The 16,917-nt window shown below is 42.5% G+C and overlaps 1 protein-coding gene across 3 annotated transcripts in view; it reads right to left on the bottom strand.

Annotated features, from left to right (window-relative positions):
* slc5a6a (solute carrier family 5 member 6a) overlaps positions 1-16,917 on the bottom strand; it is a 35,305-nt gene that overhangs the window by 15,391 nt on the left and 2,997 nt on the right. Inside the window, exon 2 of one of the 3 annotated variants that reach the window (XM_046291682.1) lies at positions 10,083-10,191. The exons of the other annotated variants lie outside the window; for them this stretch is intronic. The gene's annotated coding sequence lies outside the window, so the exon portion shown is untranslated. The remainder of the gene's footprint in view (positions 1-10,082; positions 10,192-16,917) is intronic. 3 annotated transcript variants of the gene reach the window in all.

The raw sequence follows: 16,917 nt of genomic DNA, 5'->3' as shown, positions 1-16,917 counted from the left end.
ACTGTAGCGTGACCCAACTGTGGTTTGTGTCTACTATTGAATTCCCATTGTAGCCAATTCAATTTCAGTAATTTGAGTTAATCACCTAGTAATTCAGAAACCAAATAGATATCAGTAAAAAACTAACTAATTGGTAGGTCTACCTTCACTTGTTACTTCTGTAAACTTTCATTGTCCTCCTTCCTCATGAGGAAGAGAAATGTGAAATTATCTTGTGGGGTTTTAGTAATGAGATGGATGGATCAAAAAACCATTTGCCTCATGCAGCGCGACATCTCCTTCGCATAGAGTTGATCAGGCTGTTGATTGTGGCCTGTGGAATCTTGTTCCACTCCTCTTCAATTGCTGTACAAAGTTCCAGGATATATTGGCGGGAACTGGAACACACTGTCGTACACGTCGATCCAGAGCATCCCAAAAATGCTCAAATGGGTGACATGTCTGATTATGCAGACCAAGGACATTTTCAGCTTCCAGGAATTGTGTACAGAACCTTGCTGAAACATGAGTTGATGGCGGCAGATGAACAGCATGACAATGGGCCTCAGGATCTTGTCACAGGATCTCTGTGCATTCAAAATGCTATCGATAAAATGCAATTATGTTCGTTGTCTACAGCTTATGCCTGCCCATACAACAACCCCACCGCCACCATGGGGCACGCTGTTCACAAAGTTATTTTAGCAAACCCTTCGCCCACACGATGCAATACACGTGGTCTGCGGTTGTGAGGCCGGTTAGACATACTGCCAAATTCTCTAAAACAATACTGGAGGCGGCTTATCGTAGAGAAATTAACATTACATTCTCTGGCAACTGCTCTGGTGTAGATTCCTGCAGTCAGCATGCCAATTGCACGCTCCCTCAAAACATGAGATCTCTGTGGCATTGTGTGACAAAACTGCACATTTCAGTATGGCCTTCTATTGTCCCCAGCACAAGCTGCACCTGTGTAATGATCATGCTGTTTAAGCAGCTTCATGATATGCCACACCTGTCAGGTGGATGATTACTTTGGAAAAATGCTCCCTAACGGGTATGTAAAAACAAACAAACAATGGGACAAACACTGTGTTTTGATGCATTTCTAATACCGTAAGACTTTCTGGTAGATGTTTTCTAAGACAGCTTACCTCATTTTTAGGATGGAAAATGGTTGAAAACATGTACATACTTTCTTAAAAATATAGACTCTTAGGAGCATGTCAAATGAAAGCTATGAACATCACGTTGGTCCTTTTACATGGAAATGCCCAAAGGCTACCAGCTGGAGAACAATAGCTGTGACCGGCTCTGAGGGCATCCATTCCTCTGATAGATGTGGAGCGACAGATAGACTGGGGGGAGGGGCTCTAACTGGCTCATCTCCAGAGCATTATAAAACACAGCATTGTCCTTTACAGGCACTGAGTCACAACCCAAGTCTATTAAATTTTTTGCAGTGTTACTTAAACCATGTGACTTCATTTCATAGCAGTCATCATGACTGACTTTAAAGTATAGGCCTAGGCTAGGCCAATATTTCCTCATGCCTGACAATACTGAGCTGTTCTTAATGATGGGCTCAAATTATAGGTAATGAAAATAAGTACCCTCTCAGGGGATGATCAGTGTAAAGATCGTGGATCAAGAGGTTCAGATATGTTCTGTTCCTGTGAAAAACCAGGCTGGCGAAGGAGAGATACTGTATTATTGTGAAAGGAACAGGAACATTAAGAAAAAACAGATTTGCAATACAGAGATACTGTATCATACTGAACAGGAAAGGTTATTAGCATTTCCACAAGAGTTGTGGGGGACGTTTTATCATCTGCTAAAGGATAAACAAGGTTATGAATGTTGTCTTTACAGTGTCTAAAGCCAATTTAAACAGCCTTGTGTTTCTTCCTGATAATGTTTAAATGCAGACTTTAAAGACTAGCATTTCCCTTTCTGTAAGGTTAAAGAGGACAAAAATGTCTACCATAGCTTGACAATTTCTGACAAGCTAAATGCTTAGAGCCCACTGAACTGTGGTAAAATAGTTAACTTGCGAACATATACCATACCTGTCCATTTCAACAAGTAGGCAACAACATGGGAAAAAGTTGAGTCAGAGTCTATAAAGGAGAGAAATATTTGAGTGAGAAGTCAGGTTTACCAGGACTAATCTCTCAAAACAATGGTTTATTGAATGAATTACCTCTGCCAGTTATAGGGCCTGTGCTGATCAAAATGGTGGAAGCCTGCCATGACTGTCTGATTCTCCTGAGCCTGTGTGATCAAACCCAAATGTGTCTGACCCATTATCACATCTTACAAGTCATCACCTGAGGTACAGACTACTAGCGAGAGCAGCCTATGCCACAGCATCACCTCTACAGTAAAATCAAAAACACATGCATTGAGCACCAGCAGTTAGGAAAATAAGGTCATCTGAGACGAGTCCAGAATCAACAAAAAGGCTAGGTACAGTAATTGGTAAACAGTTCTAGGGCCTATTGAAATCAACCTACTCACTTGCAGTCATGCTTGATATTATTAGAGGTTGTACGTACAGCTGCTGAAACAGCAGTGTGGTCTTAATGGGGCTTCACGGGCCCTGTGACAAATCAAATCAACCTTTATTGGTCACTGTTACATTCCCCAATATGAAAATATTTTCGCTCAACAGGCGGTGTCCACTGAAAGTTGACAAACAACAACAATCTGGGTCCTAAAAGACATCCACTATAAATTCCCACTAAATTTGCCTCAGAAAAGGAAAACAAAACTAAAAACACACACCAACTTATGTGGAACAAACCCAAAAGAGTGGGGAAGACAAATTAAAAGGCTTGTTTTTAAATCAAACAAAAAGAAAGAGCTAAATCGCAGTCAAGCACATCCAACATCTCATGCCAAAACAGGTGAAACTAACGAGGTAACAGGTGCAACACATCCTGACCAACTAGGATGATTCCAGGGCAAGCCAAGACAACAATATAGCCCATATTTTTGTTGGACAAGTTTGCTCACAACCAACAACACCCATTTCACATAATGATCAACTGAAATGCGTCGCCTTCTCCAATATAAACATGGTGTTAACTGTCAGTCTCGCATACAAGACAGACACTCTGTGTGTGTATATAAACCCATCAAAAAAAAGAAACATCCTCTCACTGTCAACTGCGTTTATTTTCAGCAAACTTAACATGTGTAAATACTTGTGTGAACATAAGATTCAACATCTGGGACAAACTGAACAAGTTCGGTGGGGGGGGGGGGGGGGGGGTCAAAATCAAAAGTAACAGTCAATATCTGGTGTGGCCACCAGCTGCATTAAATACTGAAGTGCATCTCCTCCTCATGGACTGCACGAGATTTTCCAGTTCTAGCTGTGAGATGTTACCCCACTCTCCCACCAAGGCACTTGCAAAATCCCAGGGGGGGGGGTCCTGGGCCTCACCCTCTGATCCAACAGGTCCCAAACGTGCTCAATGGGATTGAGATCCGGGATCTTCGCTGGCCATGGCAGAACAGACACACAGAATGAGCAGGATGCCTGGTGGCATTGTAATGCTGGAGGGTCATGTCAGGATGAGCCTGCAGGAAGGGTACCACATGATGGAGGAGGATGTCTCCCTGTAACACACAGAATTGAGATTGCCTGCAATGACAAGCGCAGCCCGATGATGCTGTGACACACCGCCCCCAGGTCATGACAGACCCTCCACCTCCAAAACCGATCCCGCTCCAGAGTATAGGCCTCGGTGTAACGCTCATTCCTTCAACGATAAACGCGAATCCAACCATTACCCCGGTGAGACAAAACCACGACTCATCAGTGAAGAGCACTTTTTGCCAGTCCTGTCTGGTCCAGCAACGGTGGGTTTGTGCCCATAGGCGACATTGTAGCCGGTGTTGTCTGGTGAGGACCTGCCTTACAATAGGCCTACCAGCCCTCAGTCCTGCCTCTCTCAGCCTATTGTGGACAGTCTGAGCACTGATGAAGGGATTGTGCGTTCCTGGTGTAACTCGGGCAGTTGTTGTTGCCATCCTGTACCCGCCCTGCAGGTGTGATGTTCGGATATACCGATCCTGTGCAGGTGTTGTTACATGTGGTCTGCCACTGCGAGGACGATCAGCTGTCCGTTCCGTCTCCCTGTTAGCGCCGTCTTAGGTATCTCACAGTACAGACATTGCGATTTATTGACCTGGCCACATCTGCAGTCCTCATGCCTCCTTGCAGCATGCCTAAGGCATGTTCACGCAGATGAGCAGGGACCCTGGGCATCTTTCTATTGGTGTTTTTCAGAGTCAGTAGAAAGTGTCCTAAATTGTAATAACTGACATTAATCGCCTACCGTCTGTAAGCTGTTAGTGTCTTAACGACCGTTCCACAGGTGCATGTTAATTGTTTATGGTTCATTGTTTAAACCCTTTACAATGAAGATCTGTTAAGTAATTTGGATTTTTACGAATTATCTTTGAAAGACAGGGTCCTGAAAAAGGTTAGTTTCTTCTTTGCGGAGTTTATTTTTTCACACACCACACACACCTACCCATTCCAGGGTTTTTCTTCATTTTTACTATTATCTACATTGTAGAACAATTGAAGACATCAAAACTATGAAATAACACATATGAAATCATGTAGTAACCAGAAAAAAGTGTTTAACCAATCAAAATACATTTTATATTTGAGATTTGTCAAAGTAGCCACCCTTTGCCTCGATGACAACTTTAAACACCCTAGGCATTTTCTCAACCAGCTTCATGAGGTAATCACCTAGAATGCATTTAAAATGAACAGGTGTCCCTTGTTAGAAGTTAACTTGTGGAATTTCCTTCCTTCTTAACCTGTTACTCCTACCCCCTACTTTTTCTAACATTCTGTTAAAAATCGTGCAACATTTCAGCGCCCTGTTGCTCATGCCAGGAATATAGTATATGCATATGATTAGTATGTGTGGATAGAAAACACTCAGACGTTTATAAAACTGGTTAAATCACGGCTGTGACTATAACAGAACGTGAGTTTCATTGAAAAGCGCAGGAAAATCTGATCACTGAAAATGGAAATATATATCCATCTGCCACTTCAACCCATTGATAAAGGCGAACCACAATAAATGGGGCTGAGGTTGCAATACCTACAGCTTGCACACGATGTCAACAGTCTTGTCATTTGCCTAGGCTTTGTTTCTTGGTCAAACGAAGAAGAGACAAGCCATTTGTTCAAGCTACCGACCGGATATTTTGGTTGAGATTTACCCGGACATTTTCCAGACGGACAGCTAAAGAATATACTTCACCTCGTGATCAATTTGATCGCTTATTAACGTTTACTAATACCTAAAGTTGCATTACAAAAGTATTTCGAAGTGTTTTGTGAAAGTTTATCGTCGACTTTTTGAATTTTAAAAAATGACGTTACGTTATGAAACGCTATTTTTTTCTGTTTATCACAGTCTTCATAGATCGATATCTAGGCTATATATGGACCGATTTAATTGAAAAAAAGACCCAATTGTGATTATGGGACATCTAGGAGTGCCAACAAAGAAGATGGTCAAAGGTAATGAATGTTTTATATATTATTTGTGCGGTTTGTGTAGCGACGACTATGCTAATTATTTTGTTTACGTCCCCTGCGGGTCTTTTGGGGTGTTACATGCTATCAGATAATAGCTTCTCATGCTTTCGACGAAAAGCATTATAAAAATCTGACTTGTTGACTGGATTCACAACGAGTGTAGCTTTAATTCAATACACTGCATGTGTATTTTAATGAACGTTTGAGTTTTAACGAGTGCTATTAGCATTTAGCATAGCGCATTTGCATTTCCAGATGTCTAGATGGGACGCCTGCGTGTCAGGTAGGAGCAAGAGGTTAATGCGTTTGAGCCAATCAGTTGTGTTGCGACAAGGTAGGAATGGTATACAGAAGATAGCCCTATTTGGTTAAAAAAAACAAGTCCATAGTATATTAAAGAACAGCTAAAATAAGCAAAGAAACGACAGTCCATCATTATTGTAAGACATAAGTCAGTCAAGACGGATAATTTCAAGAAGTTTGAAAGTTCTCAAGTGCAGTCGCAAAACCCATCAAGCACTATGATGAAACTGGCTCTCGTGAGGATCGCCACAAGAAAGCAAAACCCAGAGTTACCTCTGCTGCAGAGGATAAGTTCATTAGAGTTACCAGCTTCAGAAATTGCAGCCCAAATAAATGCTTCAGAGTTCAAGTAACAGACACATTTCAACATCAACTGTTCACAGGAGACTTCATGAAATCAGGTCTTCATGGTGAATTTGCCGCAAAGAAACCACTACTAAAGGATACCAATTAGAAGAAGAGACTTGCTTGGGCCAAGAAAAATGAGCAATGGACATTAGACCGTTGGTAATCTGTCCTTTGGTCTGATGACTCCAAATGTGAGATTTTTGGTTCCAACCTTAACCCAATTGAGATGGTTTGGGATGAGTTGGACCGCAGAGTGAAAGAAAAGCAGACAAGTGCTCAGCATATGTGGGAACTCCTTCAAGACTGTTGGAAAAGCATTCTAGGTGAAGCTGGTTGAGAGAATGCCAAGAGTGTGCAATGCTGTCGGCAAAGCAAAGAGTGGCTACTTTGAAGAATCTAAAATATATTTTGATGTCAAATCAAATTTTATTTGTCACATACACATGGTTAGCAGATGTTAATGCGAGTGCAGCGAAATGCTTGTGCTTCTAGTTCCGACAATGCAGTAATAACCAACAAGTAATCTAACTAACAATTCCAAAACTACTGTCTTATACACAGTGTAAGGGGATAAAGAATATGTACATAAAGATATATGAATGAGTGATGGTACAGAGCAGCATAGGCAAGATACAGTAGATGATATCGAGTACAGTATATACATATGAGATGAGTATGTAAACAAAGTGGCATAGTTAAAGTGGCTAGTGATACATGTATTACATAAGGATGCAGTAGATGATATAGAGTACAGTATATACGTATGCATATGAGATGAATAATGTAGGGTATGTAAACATTATATTAGGTATCATTGTTTAAAGTGGCTAGTGATATATTTTACATAATTTCCCATCAATTCCCATTATTAAAGTGGCTGGAGTTGAGTCAGTGTCAGTGTGTTGGCAGCAGCCACTCAATGTTAGTGGTGGCTGTTAACAGTCTGATGGCCTTGAGATAGAAGCTGTTTTTCAGTCTCTCGTTCCCAGCTTTGATGCACCTGTACTGACCTCGCCTTCTGGATGATAGCGGGATGAACAGGCAGTGGCTCGGGTGGTTGTTGTCCTTGATAATCTTTATGGCCTTCCTGTAACATCGGGTGGTGTAGGTGTCCTGGAGGGCAGGTAGTTTGCCCCCGGTGATGCGTTGTGCAGACCTCACTACCCTCTGGAGAGCCTTACGGTTGTGGGCGGAGCAGTTGCCGTACCAGACGGTTATACAGCCCGCCAGGATGCTCTCGATTGTGCATCTGTAGAAGTTTGTGAGTGCTTTTGGTGACAAGCCAAATTTCTTCAGCCTCCTGAGGTTGAAGAGGCGCTGCTGCGCCTTCTTCACGATGCTGTCTGTGTGAGTGGACCAATTCAGTTTGTCTGTGATGTGTATGCCGAGGAACATAAAACTTGCTACCCTCTCCACTACTGTTCCATCGATGTGGATAGGGGGGTGTTCCCTCTGCTGTTTCCTGAAGTCCACAATCATCTCCTTAGTTTTGTTGACGTTGAGTGTGAGGTTATTTTCCTGACACCACACTCCGAGGGCCCTCACCTCCTCCCTGTAGGCCGTCTCGTCGTTGTTGGTAATCAAGCCTACCACTGTTGTGTCGTCCGCAAACTTGATGATTGAGTTGGAGGCGTGCGTGGCCACGCAGTCGTGGGTGAACAGGGAGTACAGGAGAGGGCTCAGAACGCACCCTTGTGGGGCCCCAGTGTTGAGGATCTACGGGGTGATGTTGTTGCCTACCCTCACCACCTGGGGGCGGCCTATTGGTGCGGTAAGCAAATTGGAGTGGGTCTAGGGTGTCAGGGAGGGTGGAGGTGATATGGTCCTTGACTAGTCTCTCAAAAGCACTTCATGATGACGGAAGTGAGTGCTACGGGGCGGTAGTCGTTTAGCTCAGTTACCGTAGCTTTCTTGGGAACAGGAACAATGGTGGCCCTCTTGAAGCATGTGGGAACAGCAGACTGGTATAGGGATTGATTGAATATGTCCGTAAACACACCGGCCAGCTGGTCTGCACATGCTCTGAGGGCGCGGCTGGGGATGCCGTCTGGGCCTACAGCCTTGCGAGGGTTAACACGTTTAAATGTTTAATTCACCTCGGCTGCAGTGAAGGAGAGTAACACTTTATGGTTCCTACATGACTCCATGTGTTATTTCATAGTTTTGATGTCTTCACTATTATTCTACAATGTAGAAGAAAAAAATATTTAATGAATAGTTGTCCAAACTTCACTTGTACTAATATACATATACACAGACACACTACCGTTCAAAAGTTGAGTCACTTACAAATGTCCTTGTTTATTAAATTAAAGCACATTTTTTTGTCCATTAAAATAACAAATTGTAGACATTGTTAATGTTGTAAATGACTATTGTAGCTGGAAACGGCTGATTCTTCATGGAATATCTGCATTGGCGTACAGAGGCCCATTATCAGCAACCATCACTCCTGTGTTCCAATGGTACGTTGTGTTAGCTAATCCAAGTTTATAATTTTAAAAGGCTAATTGATCATTAGAAAACTCTTTTGCAATTATGTTAGCACAGCTGAAAACTGTTGTACTGATTAAAGCAATACAATTCTTTAGAATAGTTCAGTATCTGGAGCATCAGGATTTGTGGGTTCGACTACAGGCTCAAAATGGCCAGAAACAAATACTTTCCTTCTGAAACTTGTCAAGTCTATTCTTGTTCTGAGAAATGAAGGCTATTCCATGCGAGAAATTGCTAAGAAACTGAAGATCTTGTGCAATGCTGTGTACTACGTCCTTCACAAAACAGGGCAAACTGGCTCTAACCAGAATAAAAAGAGTAGGATGCCCCGGTGCACAACTGAGCAAGAGGACAAGTACATTAGTGTCTAGTTTGAGAAACATAAGCCTCACAAGTCCTCAACTGGCAGCTTCATTAAATAGTACCCACAAAACACCAGTCTCAACGTCAACATTGAAGAGGCGACTCTGGGATGTTGTCCTTCTAGGCAGAGTTCCTCTGTCCAGTGTCTGTTCTTTCACCCTCCCCCCCCCCATCTTAATCTTTTCTTTTTATTGGCCAGTCTGAGATAAAGCTTTTTCTTTGCAACTCGGCCTAGAAGGCCAGCATCCCGGAGTCACCTCTTCACTGTTGACGTTGAGACTGGTGTTTAGGGTAGAGCTTGAAAATAAATGCAAGCCCCTTAGGTGCTGCCATAGAGTTAGATTAAAAGCGCCCATCCAAGAAGGCCCAAGGTCATTGGCCACAGGTAAAATTGTCAATTCACGTTATATCTACAGTTGCTTTGATTGGACTGATCGTGTCAACATCATACTTCCAAAAGCTTAGCTAGCAGTCATGAATCAAGTCGACAATCTACTGGCAAATCATTTTTAATCCTTGTCATTTGAAGATAAATAATTAAGAGAAATTACAGATAAAACGTATAGGTGTTCATCGGCCATTGGACATAAACATTACACAAGATGGAAATCAACATTACACAAGTTGGAAATCGCAACTTCAACAATAACTGGTTTGGAAGGAATCAGTGACAATCTGCAAGCATTGCAAAGCAATCACTAGCCTGCTATTAAGTGGAGTTGGTGTGTGGTCCAAATTCTGGTCTACGAGTCTCTTTTCCAATCTTAAACTGATAAACATTAGACATTGGCCATGCTGTCAATCCAGAATGATTTCTGCTGCACTTAAAACAACAACTCAGAAGAGAGAAATTTGACAGTGAATTCAAGAAAACTGGGAACTCAGGAAAAAAAATTGCTCCGACTGTGAAAATACATTTCGAGCGGTCATCCCAACTCAGAATTGTAAATCGGGAACTTGGGCCTCTTTCTAGAGCTACGACCTGAAAATCACTGACGTCATCATGATTCACCTTGGTCCTCGCCCCCCCATAGTTCCCAGTTGTCCCAGCACCATCAATCCAGAGAATGTCAGACTTGGATGAGTAAGTTTGCCCACAAAAGGACCGCCGCGCCTCCTTCCTGTTCAAGTGAGCAAAGCACAACAAGGTGGGTCCAAAAATGTCTTGTATGCTGCTGCATTAATTATGTAATATGCCAGGGAAATATGTATATTTGTAGCTAAGAGAGTAATACTAAGTGTATGTTGTGTAGTAAGCTGTTAGTAGCCAATGTGCCTAACCCTGATAATTTGGTCTAGTTTCCCCTCTTAACTTCGCCTACGGTTCTGACTTGGTCGTGCACATGTAGCCTATAACCTGTTTTAGAGAAATGTAATAATTGAATACTGTAAGAGCTTTCATTGTCTGCTTATATGCCCCCTTTATTTATCCTACGAGTCTGACTTGGTGTACAGGGAGAACACTAAGAACGGCCCATGTTCTGAATTCCGCCGCTGTACATTTCAAGTGCTAAACAAATAGTTATATTGACTACATCCGTCCTAGCTTGTTCGTTAATGGTCTTAATCTAAATTACGGATTGCCTCTTATCCACTTGTCGTCCCCTTATGCCATTGTTTGTACATCTTAATTGACAGTAGAAACCACAGTTGTTTAAGCAAGTCAGCCTTATCAGCTGTGTCTTTTTTAACAAGGCTCTGCTGATAGCCAGGTGTAGCAGTGGTAAGAGGTTGGGACAGCTTTATGTAGGCCCTAACAGTTTGTGGGCACCCTTCACTGTTACAGTGCACTTAATGTATTTTTTAATGTTGTGGCTTTGCTGGCATGCATCGCTCCAATTTTTGTTTTTTTGTGCCCCACCAAGCTAAAAATCGTCACTGCCTCTGGCTGGGACCAACTCACAAGCCTAAAGGATAGCAGCTTTAACAGTGTCATAATCTGAACTGTGATCAAGAGATAAAGCGGTGTACACTTTGAGCTTTACCGACAAGAACACTGCAGGAGCAGTGACCAGATATCACAGTCGTTTTAAGGATGTGGCAATCCGGTCAAACAGAGTAAAATATACGTCCACTTGCTTTTCATTGAAAGGCGGTACAAGACGGCTGTTCCGACCAAGATCAAACTCTATTGGAGGGTGCAGGATGTCCCAACTTGATTCAAAGTGCTTGCGGCACTCTTTAGCATCCTTCCATCTCTTCTAATCGAATGGCATGCTCCCGTTTCTTGTTCTCTGGCTGCACGTTTTATTCTTGTTCCATGGTTTTACCCGAATGGCCTTGCGCCACTAGAGGTCGACCGATTATGATTTTTCAACGCCGATATTAAAAAGATGATTTTTCATTCAGTATTGTTGTAATTGACAATTACAAAAATACTTTATTAACACTTAATATAATACATCAATAAATCTAGTCTCAAATAAATAACGAAACATGTTCAATTTGGTTTAAATAATGCGAAAAATTGTGTTGGAGAAGAAAGTAAAAGTGCAATATGTGCCATGTAAGAAAGCTAATGCTAAACCGCAGTTAAGCACTTCAAACATTTCTCATGCAAACTGGACCAGTCGCTCTTAAAATGTTAACAAACGACTGACTAACTAACAAGGTGACAGGTGCAACATCCTGACCAACGAGGATGATTCCAATCATGGCAAGCCACACCCAAACATAACCAACCTCTAAATCAAAAACAATAATTTCGCACAACAGTCGCGTACACAGAGTTGCAGATGTTATCGCAAGTGCAGCGAAATGCTTGCATTTCTAGCTCCAACAGTGCAGCACTAATACCTAGCAATACACAAAGTAAAGAGAAAGAAATAAAAACGGCAGAATGAATCCAATTGACAACACAAATAGCACAAACAGTAATCCAAATCTATACTAGAGGTCGACCGATTATGATTTTTCAACGCCGATACAGATTATTGGAGGAGCCGATGCCGATTAAATCGGCCAATTTTTTAAAATTGTATTTGTAATAATGACAATTACAACAATACTGAATTAACACTTAACTTAATATAATACATCAAAGAAAAGAAATTTAGCCTCAAGTAAATAATGAAACATGCTCAATTTAGTTTAAATAATACAAAAACAGTGTTGGAGAAGAAAGTAAAAGTGTAATATGTGCTCTGTAAGAAAGCCAACGTTTCAGTTCCTTGCTCAGAACAGGAGAGCATATGAAAGCTGGTGGTTCCTTTTAACATGAGTCTTCAATATTCCCATGTAAGAAGTTTTAGGTTGTAGTTATTATAGGAATTATAGGACTATTTCCCTCTATACCATTTGTATTTCATTAACCTTTGTTCTTATAGGCACTTTAGTATTGCCAGTGTAACAGTATAGCTTCCGTCCCTCTCCTCGCTCCTCCCTGGGCTCGAACCGGGAACACATCGACAACAGCCACCCTAGAAGCAGCGTTACCCATGCAGAGCAAGGGGAACAACTATGAGAGAAGGCTCAGAGAGAAGGCTCAGAGAGAAGGCTCAGAGAGAAGGCTCAGAGCGAGTGACGTTTGAAACTCTATTAGCGCGCGTTAACTAGCTAGCCTTTTCACTACGGTTACACCAGCCTCTCGGGAGTTGATAGGCTTGAAGTCATAAACAGCGCAATGCTTGACGCACAACGAAAAGCTACTGGCAAAACGCACAAAAGTGCTGTTTGAATGAATGTTTACGCGCCTGCTTCTGCCTACCACCGCTCAGTCAGATACTTGTATTGCTCAGTCATATTATATGCAATGCAGGACACGCTAGATAATATCTAGTAATATCATCAACCATCTAGTCAACTAGTGATTATGATTGATTGTTTTTTATAAGATAAATTTAATGCTAGCTAGCAACTTACCTTGGCTTACTGCATTCGCGTAACAGGCAGTTTCCTTGTGGAGTGCAACGAGAGAGAGGCAGGTAGTTATTGCGTTGGACTAGTTAACTGTAATGTTGTAAGATTGGACAAGGTGAAAATCTGTCTTTCTGCCCCTGAACGAGGCAGTTAACCCATCTAGTTAAATAAAAGGTCAAAATAAATAAATTAGGCAAATCAGCACCCAACAATAACGATTTCCGAATGTTATGAAAATTTGAACTCGACCCTAATTAATCGGCCATTCCGATTAACCGGTCGAACTCTAATCTATACGCATCTACACCAGATGAATTTACACAAGATATACTAGGAATGATATGTAAATAAAATCAATCTGGTGTGTATAAACAGTATAACTCAAATGCAATATACAGTAGTAGAAATATTACAAAGAGCTATGTAGAGAATACAGTATATAAATACATAGTGCAAAATGGATACAATTGGAAATCAGCTTCTGTACCAGAGTTCAGAATATAAATAATATACACTGCTCAAAAAAAATGAAGGGAACACTTAAACAACACAATGTAACTCCAAGTCAATCACACTGAAATCAAACTCAAAGTGAAATCAAACTGTCCACTTAGGAAGCAACACTGATTGACAATAAATTTCACATGCTGTTGTGCAAATGGAATAGACAACAGGTGGAAATTCTAGGCAATTAGCAAGACACCCCCAATAAAGGAGTGGTTCTGCAGGTGGTGACCACAGACCACTTCTCAGTTCCTATGCTTCCTGGCTGATGTTTTGGTCACTTTTGAATGCTGGCGGTGCTTTCACTGTAGTGGTAGCATGAGACGGAGTCTACAACCCACACAAGTGGCTCAGGTAGTGCAGCTCATCCAGGATGGCACATCAATGCGAGCTGTGGCAAGAAGGTTTGCCGTGTCTGTCAGCGTAGTGTCCAGAGCATGGAGGCGCTACCAATAGACAGGCCAGTACATCAGGAAACGTGGAGGAGGCCGTAGGAGGGCAACAACCCAGCAGCAGGACCGCTACCTCCACCTTTGTGCAAGGAGGAGCACTGCCAGAGCTCTGCAAAATGACCTCCAGCAGGCCACAAATGTGCATGTGTCTGCTCAAACGGTCAGAAACAGACTCCATGAGGGTGGTATGAGGGCCCGACGTCCACAGGTGGGGGTTGTGCTTACAGCCCAACACCGTGCAGGACGTTTGGCATTTGCCAGAGAACACCAAGATTGCCAAATTCACCACTGGCGCCCTTGTGCTCTTCCCAGATGAAAGTAGGTTCACACTGAGCACGTGACAGAGTCTGGAGACACCGTGGAGAACGTTCTCCTGCCTGCAACATCCTTCAGCATGACCGGTTTGGCGGTAGGTCAGTCATGGTGTGGGGTGGCATTTCTTTGGGGGGGGGGGGCGCACAGTCCTCCATGTGCTCGCCAGCGGTAGCCTGACTGCCTTTAGGTACCGAGATGAGATCTCAGACCCCTTGTGAGACCATATGCTGGTGCGGTTGGCCCTGGGTTCCTCCTAATGCAAGACAATGCTAGACCTCATGTGGCTGGAGTGTGTCAGCAGTTCCTGCAAGAGGAAGGCATTGATGCTATGGACTGGCCTGCCTGTTCCCCAGACCTGAATCCAATTGAGCACATTTGAGACATCATGTCTCGCTTTATCCACCAACGCCACATTGCGCCACAGACTGTCCAGGAGTTGGCGGATGCTTTAGTCCAGATCTGGGAGGACATCCCTCAGGAGAGGGATCCCCAACAGGAGCATGCCCAGGCGTTGTAGGGAGGTCATACAGGCACGTGGAGGCCACACACACTACTGAGCCTCATTTTGACTTGTTTTAAGGACATTACATCAAAGTTGGATCAGCCTGTAGTGTGGTTTTCCACTTTAATTTTGAGTGAGACTCCAAATCCAGACCTCCATGGGTTGATAAATTTGATTTCCATTGATAATTTGTGTGCGATTTTGTTGTCAGCACATTCAACCATGTCAAGAAAAAAGTATTTAATAAGAATATTTCATTCAGATCTAGGATGTGTTATTTTAATGTTCCCGTTCTATTTTTTTGAGCAGTGTATATACTGTACTCTATACCATCTACTGCATCTTGCCTATGCCGCACGGCCATCCATATATTTCTATGTACATATTCTCATTCATTCCTTTACACTTGTGTGTATAAGGTAGTTGTAAAATTGTTAGAATACTTTTGCATTTCGTTTCACTCGCATTAACATCTGCTAACCATGTGTATGTGACCAATAAAATTTGATTTGACTACAACAAGTGTTCTTGAATGCACGCGGTGCAAGAACAGACCATATAGAGCAGAAATCTAAGTGATCTTTCAGGGATAGTCTTGTGGTAATATGATGACAACATGATGGTAATATGATAAATAATATATAGTATAAATATACTATAGTCTTTCCTACAAGGAACTCTCATAAGCTGTCTGTCAACTACCCTCCCGTGACTGAGGTGGGAGATCATGAACTTAATCCACGTGGTAAATAAGATCATACCCAAAGGTCAACGGTCAGTTACAGGGTCCTCTGGCTCTTTGCTAGGCTCCCTCTGCTACAACCCTTTGGGATCACTGTTCAAATTTCATGGATGGAAACTTGACACCAGCCATGCAGTGTAGACAAGCCACGAAGGAGGGAACTATTAATTCACTAGTGGGGGGGGGGAAGCCCTGGAGGAGATATTCCTATCTTAATTAGCCTGCCCGTTACAACAAAAATGTGTCCTAACGCAGCAACCTTTTTCTGCACCAGTAGGGTGTGACGAAGTTAGAAGGCAATCACGATGTAGGCCGATGTGATGTCTTAAAGAGTCTGACAATGTAAAACCATTTAGCTACAGTAGTACTAATGACTCTTCTGACTATCCCCAATCCAAAGGCCTGGTTTTAGGATGCGTCTAGAGAGGGCATGGGAAGGAAGGACATCTAGACAGACATCAGTGCCGCTTTCACACGCTAAAGACCAGGATGGAAAGCCACTGTTGCCTGGCAACAGGGCTGAACATTGTACATGCTCTTGGGAAACGCAGCCTGCCCTTCTTTGACGTAACCCCCTTCAGTGTAATTTGTGTAAAATAGAAATCCATTTTACCTTCAATATTGGCAGGGGGTATAGAACATAATAATGGGAAGGGATGCAGCTGAAACCGACAGACCCTGCAGTATCAGACCTGTTTAGTGCTAGTATACACCATAGGAAAGATAGGAGATAGGCCTATGTAATTAACAGTTTAGACATACGTTCAAACATTTTTAATTTCAGGAGAACAAATAATGTTTTGGGTCAGGTCAAGTAATCTCCAACAGTCTCAAATTGTAAGAAACATGCGGTACACCTCTACAGGCACCGAGTCTTCTCGAGGTAGCATCTCAAGACTTACCTTGACGCATGCTCCTCACCTAGTCATGGCATACAGGGGTAAACCCGTTCACACCAGCATGTGCCTCACAGTTTATCACGGCTGCCCAAAAGGGCAAGAATCTGAGTAGTCATTAAACCCTCCCTGAATGAGTCCCATGAATGCTGCTCTGACAAAGTACAGCATGTGTGTGTGAGGAGGGGTTATGGTAAGACTGGGAGGGGTATACAAATATAAATATTCTGAATCACAGTGTGTGAGATATAGTAGCGGTGAGCTGTCACTATAACCACAGTTGGCAAAGATTTGTGTAGCACAAATCCTGAAGTTCTTTTTAGTACCAAGGTTCAAAATGAAGGTTATTAGCTTTCCAAAAGAGTTGAGAGGGTTATCTACTGAAGGAGTTCTGTGATAAGGTGGCCATGAGCCATGATAGTGTAATGAAATTATCACATGGTGAAAGGTGACAAATCAATAAAGATAGTGGAAGAATGAGAAAGATACGCTAGTCAATAATTATCTACACCAGCGATCATCAACTAGATTCAGCCGTGCACCAATTTTTTATTGAGGGGATAGTTGGGAGGCCAGAA

The sequence above is a fragment of the Oncorhynchus gorbuscha genome, linkage group LG12 (assembly GCF_021184085.1).
Source record: "Oncorhynchus gorbuscha isolate QuinsamMale2020 ecotype Even-year linkage group LG12, OgorEven_v1.0, whole genome shotgun sequence".
Taxonomy (NCBI): Eukaryota; Metazoa; Chordata; class Actinopteri; order Salmoniformes; family Salmonidae; genus Oncorhynchus; species Oncorhynchus gorbuscha.
This window is presented reverse-complemented; position numbering and strand designations above follow the sequence as displayed.